The sequence below is a fragment of the Vanessa tameamea genome, chromosome 31 (genome assembly GCF_037043105.1).
Source record: "Vanessa tameamea isolate UH-Manoa-2023 chromosome 31, ilVanTame1 primary haplotype, whole genome shotgun sequence".
NCBI classification, from domain to species: Eukaryota; Metazoa; Arthropoda; class Insecta; order Lepidoptera; family Nymphalidae; genus Vanessa; species Vanessa tameamea.
This window is the reverse complement of record NC_087339.1, coordinates 142,406-154,810: the sequence shown is the minus strand read 5'-3', so window position 1 is coordinate 154,810 and position 12,405 is coordinate 142,406.

The following is a 12,405-nucleotide window of genomic DNA, read 5'->3' as shown; positions in this document are numbered from 1 at the left end:
TATTATTCTACAGCTTAATAATCAAGTTACTTATTCTACTTACCAATATGTAGGTACGATCTTTGTGTTTCTACGCAAGAAGATAAGTATGTACCTACCCACTTTAAATCTAACTTAACACATACCTATGAATAACAAACAATGATCGAAATATTTTTTAGATTTATCCTATGTAAAATGTAATTAAAAATATTTAGACTACTTAAAAGTCAACAATGTATTACGATAATATAATATAGTTATAATTATTGTTATTTTTGGAGTATATATTCACATTGGTGTGAATTTCAGCCCTTAGGGTAGAATATCCAGAAACGCTTAAATGCGAATCAACTCATTTTTAATCGGTAGCCCAGAAATAAAATGTCATGCTTCTAACTTCAATATGACGGACTTCCAGAATAACCTGTATACGAAATGTCAACCCCTATTTCTCCCCTTAGGCGAAAAATATCCAGAAACATTTAAATACGAATGAACTCATTTTTAATCAGTGGCACAAAAATAAAATTTCATGCTTCTAACTTCAAAATGACGGACTTAACAGACTAACCTTTATACGAAATGTCATACTCTATTTCTCCCCTTAGGCGTAAAATATCCAGAAACGCTTAAATACGTATGAACTCATTTTTAATCAGTGGCACAAAAATAAAATTTCTAGCTTCTAACTTCAAAAATGACGGACTTCCAGACTAACCTGTATACGAAATGTCAACCCCTATTTGTCCCTTTAGGCGTAAAATATGCAGAAACGCTTAAATACGTATCTACTTCCATAAAAACTTTCATCCCATATTTCACCCCCTCAGAGGTAGAAACCTCTTAGTTAGGTTAGTTAGGTTTTGGTGGTACGGTACTCATCAGATATTCAACTGACAAACAGCAAAACTTAGTATTTTTGTGTTCCGGTTTGAAGGATAAACTTGTGTGACTATTGGCACAAGGAGCATAACGTCTTTGTACGGCCCTAAGGATGGTGAGCATCGAGTAGCCCATTTTTCAGTCTCCCTTGATAATATTATAATTAAAAAAAAGTATTGTATTAAAAAAATACTAATCACACATGACCTGCATAACGATTTGCGTGTTTGTCACGGAATTTGATAATTAGTGTTAATTTTGAACGCGTTGATTAACACTTAATGAAAGGTTTAATCGTGATCCGATATCAACCGTAACGAGTTACGGAGCGTTCATATAAGAAGCGGAGTTGATCACTCGACACATTGGGTCAGTTGAAATGGAGCCAACTGTTGGTAAGTGATATATTAAACTAACACCCGTTTACGTGTGAGGGGCGTTAGGTACCCCCATGTCTTTTCTCTACCTCTGATAACACGTGTGCGTTCCATGATAGGTCGAGTTCTCGACGAACGAAACGAAACGAACTCAGTTTCTCATAATACTAGGGACATAACATTGGGTCCCAAGATTGGTGACGCATTGGTGATGTAAGGAATGGTTAATATTTCTTGCAGTGGCCAATGTATATTGGCGGTGGTGACCAATTACTTAGTTACGTGGTCCATATGCCTGTTCGCTAAAATATTTAAAAACACATATATTTAAGGCTTGTCTAGTAACAGATACCCAATTAACTACCAGTTTATTGGCTGTTGTAGTCAACAGCTCTCTCAATATCTCGATGTCAGCGCGGTAGCTGGGAGTTTACTCTGTTTATACTTCTAAAAGTCTTCCGGTGGGCAATATACCTCTAAAGTCATGGAAAAGCAGTCTAAAAATCCAATAATATACATAACTAGACTTACTTCTAAAACTTACTTTGTATCTCACCGTCGTAGATTATTTTCCGATATTTCACGAATGATTCTGTGGTAAGATTCACGTTATTGGATCTTTCAACTTAAACAAAACGAAAATAATAGTATACAAGAATTAATTATCATTTAATTAAAAGTATGTTTCTACAGTTTTAGTGACATTGATCCTGCAAATAGCTTCAAGCCGATGTCGCGATATCGATTTTCTAACCAACAAATTTGAAGTCGACCGAGATTTCGTGTCGCCGAACATCGCTGAACGCTTCGCTTTACCGGGTCCACCACATAAAGATCTTTATCAGAATCTGGATCGATTCAATGACCTGAAAAAGTTTTTTAAAGTAATTCCTTTCAAAGGAAATGAAGATTTAAAAAATAATACAATCCCTGATGAACATGATAGTGACAAAGACTTTCCGATAGCTGTGATCATGGCCTCTAATTTAGAAGGAACTTTGAGTGATAGCTTAAAACCAACGGATATAAATGATTATTTTACTAAAGTTATTGAAAATTCTTATAAATTTGATAAAAATAACGATGGCAAAAAGAAAAAAGGTAAGAAACAAGCAGAACTTGCTTTAGACAAAGATAAAGAAAGGTTACTACAATATGAAACTAAACTTGACATTACTACAAACAATCCCACGATCGATTCAAATGATAAAATAATTGATCTAGAACCAATAGAAGCTATCAATGAAATGGAACTTAAGAAAATTATAAATATGGTAAAAAAAAAACCTAATACAAATTCAAACACTCAGACGCCCACGCATAAAAACGACACAAGCGTTCCCCAGAGCCCTACACATTCTGAAGATATATCGTTGGAGCAACATACACACAACGAGGTATCCAATTCAGAAGCAAATATAAATTTAAACACAATTAAAACAGATGAAGTAAATACATTACAAGATGACATTTTGAATATGCATGATTTTATAACATCAATTCACGACTTAGATAAACTACAGATCGGAAAATATGTCACAGACAATAATCATTCTGTAAATAAAACGTTTGACGCAAAATCAACAAAACGTCAAAGGTTTATATGTTGTAAGGAATTCAATGTTACTGACGATTTGATTCATCGCAACTATAATTTCAAATTAGTTTTTAATTTATAAACGTGTAGTTTAATTGCTGTTAATATTTTGATGGTATATTTTTATTTTAATTAAAAAGCATATTCACCGTAAAAGTTTTTTTCTCAACTCTTGGAAGATCAAGTGGAGCATCACTGAATTTGATGCGTTAATTTGTATTTAACTAGCGACCCACACTGGATTCGCACGTGTTCTGATAAAAATTAAAAAGTAAAGGATAAAAAATGGTTAGTGTGGGTTATTCCTAAGAGATAGACATATAACATCGCGGACTTTTTTGACGAACTTTTTAATGTGTATTACATTTTAATCTATCTCATAGGGTTCAGCAAGCGTTTGCAATGTAAACGCAAAAAAATGTGTTTATTTACGACATCACTTCAGAAACCTCTAGAATTATCAGTGTTTCTCTACTATATTGTGCACTTATTATACATATAAACCTGCCTTTTGAATCAAGCTATCTATTAAAAAACCGGATCAAAATCCGTTGTGTAATTTTAAATATCTAAGCATACATAGGAACATACAGCGGTAAGCGACTTTGTTTTATACTATGTAATGTTTAATTGTAGGTGCGTGGTTATGTAATCGTGAGTTCTTTGGCGACACCACGCCTGGCTGACGTGATATTTTTGTTACTATTTGACACTTGTATTGTGTCTTAGTGATTAGTGGCTTGTGTTATACGCCTTATCTACTAATGTTAATATTTCTATAACAAATTCACTTCCTGGTTATTTCAGTATATTTACTTGGTTGGATTTGTTTGAGCCCGTCTGGGTAGGTACCACCTAATTACGCCCATGTCTATTGTGGTGGTTACTAATCATCAGGCCCTCAGCCCTTTTGTCCGTCCGTCAACGAATATTCTGCTAAATTACAAACGATGCTTATACTTGTAATTTTTAAATATATTGTACAAAATTATTCATTCAGTCATTCATCAGAATTCAATTCATGGCGTTGTTTCATCCTAACGCTCGTGACCTTGAACATTGCTGGTTTTAAAAATGCATCACGTCCATAATTAAATGTACGTTTATAGCATAGATACAACAGATTATATGCGAAGCGATTTTCTTTAATTGATTAATCATTATTCTGATAAATATAGCAGCCTTGGTATGACAACATATTAAAATTGTCTGTTAAGCTTTATCGTTCGAATAGTATCGGAGATATTCACCAATTACAAATTACGTGCAACCAAAAATATTACGAAATTGGTGTCCGATGTACAGTCAGAGTAAGAAAACCTTCGTCAGTTTTCAAATTAATTCCTTTATCAGGTCATAAACTCTTAGTACCTTTTGAAACTAAAGCACTAAACAGACAACTGCATATAAAATTAAACTAATTTGAGTGATAGGCGGTGAGTATGTTTGTGTAGATGTATATAGGCGGTAAATTAAGCAAATGATTCCTACAATATATCACTTTTAATTATTATTTAAACGAACAATGGATTACACACAATACAGTCAAACAACAATGTACACGAGGATAGTTCACACAGCCAAATAGTCCATAGAAGTATAACAGGTAGAAGAAACGAAAGCAGAAAGTAAAGTGAGCACAATAACATAAAAATACTTGTAGCATAGAAAGCGAATGCGCGGTGAATAAGCTAGCATGAGCGGGGCGGTAGCAGGCGACACGGGTTTCGCGGCGAGAACGAGTACCGACTGGTGCGAGGCGCGGCGTAGCGGCGCGCGCGCATTGTTCTCGAACTCCTGACGCGGTGCATAGAAAACAAAAGTCGAGGCGGCGACCCACGCGTCTCCAATGCACGGGTGCGGTGGCGAATAAATATATGTTAAATATTATATCGAGTACGTATATAGTAAATAAGAATAGATGAATGTGTACGCGCGAGAGAAAAGTGGACTGTAGTTAAGGAAAAAAGGGGAGTTGTTACCTCAAAACTGGGCTCTGACTTGGGAGCGTTCCCTTTGTCTTCATACACTCGAAGAACGCAGCCAAAGGGATGGGTGATATTACAGGAGAAGGATAAGTCCGTTACACAAGCTAATTTCTAAAGCGCAGTGCACTCACACAACACACGTAACCGCGGCTCACACGAGAAGGGAAGAGAAAAAGGAAGTACGTCATACGTCAAATCATTCCATAGACCAATATTGACGTTTCAATGTACGCATAAACCTAAATACGCTACAGAATGATAAATAGATAATATGTAAAAATAAATATAATACTTGTATATTATAGTAGGCCACATCACTCCCCCCCAGAGACCGTCACTACGGGCGATAAAAATCAGGAAACCTGACAGTACGACCCGAACGCGTTCTCCTGGCGTCATCCTGAGCAGAGGAATTATTTCCTATAGGAACGGGATGAGGAAGGGAATTGTAATGAGGATGTGGATTGGAAGTATAGGTGGTGACAGGAGATGGGTTAAATAGTATATAGGCCGGCTTGAGGCGGTCTATGGATACTCTAACGTTTCTGCCTTTGACCTGTATCTTAAAGGTCTTATCACCTCGTTCTATCACCTCGTAAGGGCCAGTATAAGGTGGCTGTAAAGCGCCACGTAATGCGTCATCCCTTAAAAATACGTGGCTTGATGAAGTCAAGTCCTTGTTTTTACTGTGACGTGCAGCTGGTGCAGGTTGGAGTTTAGCTGCGAACTGGCGTAGGCGAGAGGTGAAATCCGATATGTCGGTAGAATTCGCCAGGCAAGCGTAGTTGCTCGCCATACACCAATTCAACTGAAGATGACTGAAGGTCATCTTTGAATGCGTTCATAATACCTAGTAGCACCAAAGGTAAGGTTTCAACCCAATTGCTATCCGCGTGACACATTATTGCCGCTTTTAACTGCTGGTGGAAGCGTTCCACGAGTCCGTTATAAGCTGGGTGGTACGCGGTTGTCCTGCAATGTTTGAATCCGATCATTTTTCCAAGGTACTAGAAAAGTGACAATTCAAACTGTCGACCGCAATCAGTGACAATATCGGTTGGACATCCAAATCTGGATATCCACGATATTAACGCCTTCCCAACCGTTTCGGCAGTCATGTCCCCTATGGGTGTGGCTTTTGGCCAGCGAGTGAAACGATCCACCGCTGTGAAGCAATAGCGATAGCCCTGTGATACGGGTAGCGGGCCAATAATGTCCACGTGGACAAAGGCAAATCGTGCGCGAGGGAGATCGAACGTGCCCAAAGGTGCTGATACGTGCCGATGAACCTTGGTGCGTTGACATTCCAAACATTGACGAGACCATTCACGGCAGTCTTTGCGCACTCCAGGCCATACGAAACGCTCGGCAACAAGTTTAGCCGATGTATTAGCGCCCGGATGGCTGAGGCTATGAAGACTTTCGAAAAGCTGTCTCTCATGACCTGCAATACTGCGCCCATTGCCAGGTCGGATGCATCTGTAACAAGAGCGAGATCGGCCTGACAATCTGGATGAGCTAGTAATGCAGCGTTTGCAAGGCTCTCTTTGCATTTATTAAATGCTAGAAAAGCATCGCCTGAGATATCGACTGGCTGCGATGCCTTGACGCTGCCAGCAAGTAATGCGTTTAACGGTATAAATAGTATAAATCGCCTGCAAAAATTGAGCATTCCTAAAAACCGTCTAAGCTGTCTGACCGTCTTAAGTACAGGGAATTCAGTGATAGCCTGGACCTTGGATTCCAAAGGCTTGGTGCCGGATGCATACGGCTGAAGAATTGATTAAGATGAGCTTCATGTTCAGCTTCGTTTTTGGAAAAGACGAGAAAGTCGTCCAAATAACAGAAGCAGAAATCAAGCCCTCTCGTCATCTCGTCAACAAATCTTTGGAATGTTTGGCCAGCGTTTCTAAGACCAAAAGTCATGAAAGGGAATTCATACAGACCAAAGGGAGTGGTGATGGCGGTTTTAGGAATATCAACCTTAACGACAGGGATCTGATTGTAGGTCTTCATCAGATCAACCGTGGACGGTACAACCAGAAATGGAATGATCGAAGTCATGGATGTGCCTAATAGGATAACGGTCTGGTATAGTCCGTGCATTGAGCATGCGATAATCGCCGCATGGCCGCCAGCTGTTATCTTTCTTAGGCGCAAGGTGTAAAGGAGAGGACCAGGGGGTTTCGGAAGTACGCGCAGTGCCGTAGCTGAGCATAAGCTCAAATTCGTGGCGAGCGATTTTCAGTTTGTCCGGTGCCAGTCTGCGGGGGGTACATGAGATAGGAGGGCCAGGTGTGATCCTTATATGGTGTACCGTGTTGTGTATTGGAGACGCCGGAGTACCTGCGGGACGTGAAATTTCGGGGTACTTACTCAGAATAGCGTGATAGCGCGTGTCGCCTGTTACCATCAAATCAAATCAAATCAATTTTATTCAAGTAAACTTCACAACGAAGCGTTTTTGAATCGTCGATATTAAAAAAACTACCACCGTTTCGGAAAGCAGCCTCCAGCGAGAAGAAACGGCAAGAAACTCGCATAGTTGCTCTTTTCAAATAAACAGATTTACAATGCTGTTTTTTAAAAAAAATTACTGTCCTGTGATGGAACCCGAGCCTAAATCCAGGCGTTTTTATCTAAAAAGTACTCTTTTAATGAATAATAAGACTTATTTATTAATTTAGTCTTAATAAACTTTTTAAATTTCGGCCAATCAGGGCATAGTAACGAAGTCGTAGCATTTTAAAGGTACAATAATATTACTTCTGAGTTTAAAAATATAAAAAGATAAGAAACTGTATGTTTTGTCCTTTTTAATGTTTTGTTTTTATTAGAAACTGTTAGTACGAGTATGAGTAATTTATGGTTATCAAAGATTATAAAATAAGCTTTAAATAACCAAAATGATTCGAACATGAAAATAACGGCTGATGTTCGAAAGCAAAATGGTAAGTTTATTACTTACTTTATCTTTATTTTCTTGACTTGCATGTTTATCAAAATCATATTAGTATTTTTTTTATAAATACTTAATTACTTCCATCACCATTTTTTAAATCAAAATTTGACAGAAGTCCAACGCAAAGCGTCGCAACATGGAAGTTGCGACTTTATGCGTGGTCGGTATTTTTGTATTATGCGTCGTAATTGTAACTTACGATTGGATGCGATGTTTCATATTAAAGTAATAATATAGCATAACGGTCTACCCTTAAGATACAACTTTATGCTCAGATTGGAAATTAAGTTAAGATTTTATGTACTATTTTATATTCCCGAAATGAATTATTTTAGAAATTTATGATAATATTTTTGTGTTTATTGTAACTTATATATATGAACCTTACTAATTTTTTTTTAGATTCTCCATTACCCCAGTTTCTCAACGCTATTGGAATGATTATAAATTAATATACAATGAATCATTTATGAATAGCAGCCGCAGTTTTGATGACACCAGTAATGAGGTACCAACTACTACAAATTTTGATGAAACTCTGCCGCCTACTTTGGCAACTGTAGAAGCGATTGAGAATACTTTTCCGAATTCAGAACTTTGTATAGAAGCCTATGCAATCATCAACAAAGAATTTTAATGAAAATCATTGTGTCTCCTTAACACCACAAGTAAGTTATTTACAAGATTGTAATGTTTTCTTATCAAGCAGTGTAAGCCGAGTCAGTACGCCGCAATTAAGAAATGCTTCAAGTTACAATTCTTCTTCTTGTTCGTCTATAGGCAACACGCCGACTAGCCGAATTGGCCGAAAACGACAACGTCGGCATGACGAGTGGAAAGACATAAAACGAATGTAGTCGGTGAAGATTTAGATGTGACCAATATTCCTGTGAATACTATTAAATGACTTAATGCGTTACTCAATGATGCTTTAGACTTACTTACGTGTTACGTTCCCCAGAATGAGGTAGAATTTTCTTTTGAGAGTATAACTCCGTACGATATACTAAAATTTTTTAAAACATTAAATCTTAAAAAAACTAGTGATCTATGTGATCTATCATTTACAATTATTAACAACGTAATTGTCGACTTGGATCCTTATTCAACTGTCATCTTTATAAATGTGTACAATCCGGTATTTTTCCAGATCTATTAAAATTAAGTAAAGTAATCCCATTATTTAAGGCCGTTGATAAAAATGACCCAAACAATTATAGACCAATCTTTATTTTGCCAGTATTAAGTAAAATTTTTGAAAAATCATGCGTAATCAATTGTTGTTATACTTTAACTCGAATAAGCTATTGCATTCTCAACAGTTCGGTTCCACTAAAGGTCGCTCGACTGATGCGTGTATAGCATTTGTTGAGCACATTTATGATGCGTGGAAGAAGTCACATAATGTTATTGGAGTTTTTTGTGACTCAAGTGTGTATCTAAAGCTTTCGATTGCGTTAGGTATATTCTTCTAGAAAAACTTAAATATTATGGAATCAAGGGCCCGCGCTGAAATTTCCTCCTACCTTAATGAAAGAGTTTTGAGGTTGTTGTTAACGGTGCAAAATCAAATGGCGCTCTGGCGCAAATGGGTGTACCACAGGGTTCAATTTTAGAATCTCTCCTGTTCTTAATGTATATAAATGATTTACCTTATTATAAATTATTTACCTTATTTTGTAAATAAGACTTGCGACATCCCTTATTTTTAAACTCGACAGAAAAATAAACAACTATGACGTTGTAAGCAGCATTTATAATATTAACGCTAGGACATAATTATGAGAAAATTTTAAAGAAATAGGTGTATAATATTTATAAAGAAGAATATACAAAAATATTCCATAAAAGCTGATATACATATTATAAATACAAGAAATAAGAATAAACTTGTAACCCCTACTATCCGTTTGCATACGGTACGGAGAACGTTTTTGGGCAATGGTATACGCATATATAATAAGATACCGGGAAATGTAATCAATTTACCATTTACAAAATTTAAAAAGTTTATTAAGACTAAATTAATAAATAAATCTTATTATTCATTAAAATAATACTTTGTAGAAAAAAACGCCTGGATTAAGACAGCAATTATTGTAAAAAACAGCATTGTACGTCTGTTTATTTGAAAAGAGCAACTATGCGAGTTTCTTGCCGTTTCTTCTCGCTGAAAGCTGCTTTCCAAAACGGTGGTAGTATTTAAATATCGACGATTCAAAAATGCTTCATTGTGAAGTTTACTTGAATAAATTGATTTTGATTTGATTTGATATCCGGATACCCTATAAAAAATTCGACCGAGTATCGTTAATTTGCTCCTCGGAATTGAAGAGTGCCGTTACTTTGTCATGGTTTCCATAATCAGAACGTAACCAAACTCTCTTCAAATTACCCTTGAAGTATAAAAAGATATTTCCAATATAAAAAGAATCATCAAAATTGGTTGACGTGATATTATTCATCCATTTGTCGCGCAGATACTTAATGCAAATTTAAGACTTATATGGTTTTCTTATGGATACCATCATCAGAACTGGACCAAATTAAATTCAAACCACACGGGAAGCACTAGCTTTCAAATAAAAAAAATCACCAAAATCTTTTCACCAAGTCAAAAGTTCTGAGGTAACTTCAAAAAAAAAAATACAGACTAATTGATAACTTCCTCCTTTTTGAAGTAGGTTAAAAAGTAAAGCTACCACCGGTTCTGAAAGATAATACGATCACTATTCTTTTATTAATATAAGTATATATAGCGACCTTAATTATCGACTCTCTCGGAGATGAATTCTTACTATCAGTTGACGAGTAATTTGTAATGGTTATTTATAAAGTAAGCATGGATTAGCAACTGTGCTATTTAAATATGTTGACTAATAGACCAGCTGATGGTGAGCGGTCACCACTGCCCAGAGACATTAGCGCTAGAAGAAATGTTAACCATACTTTTTATCGCCAATGTGTCACTAACCTTGGTTTTTGGTAGGTTTTCATAACATTATATAACATTCATCACTATATAGTATAAAACAAAGTCGCTTACCGCTGTCTGTCTGCCCTTGTGCTTAGATCTTTAAAACTAAGCAACGAATTATGATGCGATTTGTTTTAATAGATAGAGCATTTCAAGAGCAAGGATTATATAAATAATACATGCACAATATAGTAGAGAAACACAGATAACTTTAGAGGTTACTGAAGTTATGTCGTAAGTAAATAATTTTTTTGCGCTTACATTGCAAAAGGCTGGCTGAACCCAACGAGATAGATCAAAATAATGTACTACAGTACTGTACACTTTAAAAATTTCTTCAAAAATGTCCACGATGGTACATGTCTATCTCTTAAGGGTAACCCATAATAACAATTTCTTATCCTTTACTTTTTACTAGAAATAATGGCCTATTAGCGATTTTAAGCAATACAGCATTAATCCTTATTCAATTAAGTACGTTAAATACATTATGCATTTAATATAGAATTATAGATCAATTTGACCCTTTACAGCGTGTAATTTAAATGAATATTTTCGAAGATATTACAGATTTAAAACTCAGGGACATAGCGGTTTGTAATGTTTAATGTCTGACAAACTGTGAACGTTGTATGACATTCTGTAGTATATTTAGTATCAGCATTGCACCCGTGTGAAGCCGGGGCGGGTTGCTAGTTAATATATAAGGAGATTGTTGTCAATGTCGCATGTCACATTCTGACATTTCACGCTGGAGTTTCCCAGTGAGTTTCCAATTTCTTCTTACAGAATACCATAGTTCGTTGTCAATATTTCACGAGTTAGATACGAAGTGAGTTCTTACAGAATATTTCTGACTTACGGTGATGCGCCGTAGAATACCTCTACTGATGGGTTTGTTGTTGTCAGTCTGATTTATTCATACAATGACATATTACTACTTATTAAACCATTAGTGTTATCTGATCTTTAATATTATACGCCTTCGCAAGGCAGGACATTAGCGATCCGAAAATCAAATTAGACAAATTAAATTTTTGTAAGTATGTCTCAACAGTAAATATGTTTGACCTTGACCCAATGTATTTGGACAGTGTCAATTTATCATCAATTGTCCCGTTTTCCAATCCGCCAATACCCAAGTAATACGATTTAATTAGTATAATTGACAATTAATCATTAATAATGAACAAACCCACGTATTGATTGTACCGGCAGATATTAGCTTATCAAATATTGCGTGCGCTGCGTAAACGGTTCAAGTTACCCAAAAATTATTCCTCTCTAAAGAAGATCTAAAAAAATGTCCGCGACAGTATATATCTATCTCTAAAACTATAACTCAATCAAATTTGTTCGAATTTATGCATTATAGTCAATTATACTGATGGCAATATATACGCTTCTAATATTGGCCAGCACGTTATATTGCCGTCGTCGTTTACAGGATCCTGACAGCGAGAAACAGAAGCGTTGACGAAATTATCGACCTAATTTTAACTAAACTTCCAGAAGTTATAGCTTGTTGATAATGTAATGGATCAAGAAGATGCGGTCCATTGCCCACTGGAGTTTCTTAATTCTTTTAAACCGAGTGACCTTCCCCCACATTCCCTCAAGTTAAAAATAGGTGCCCCAAT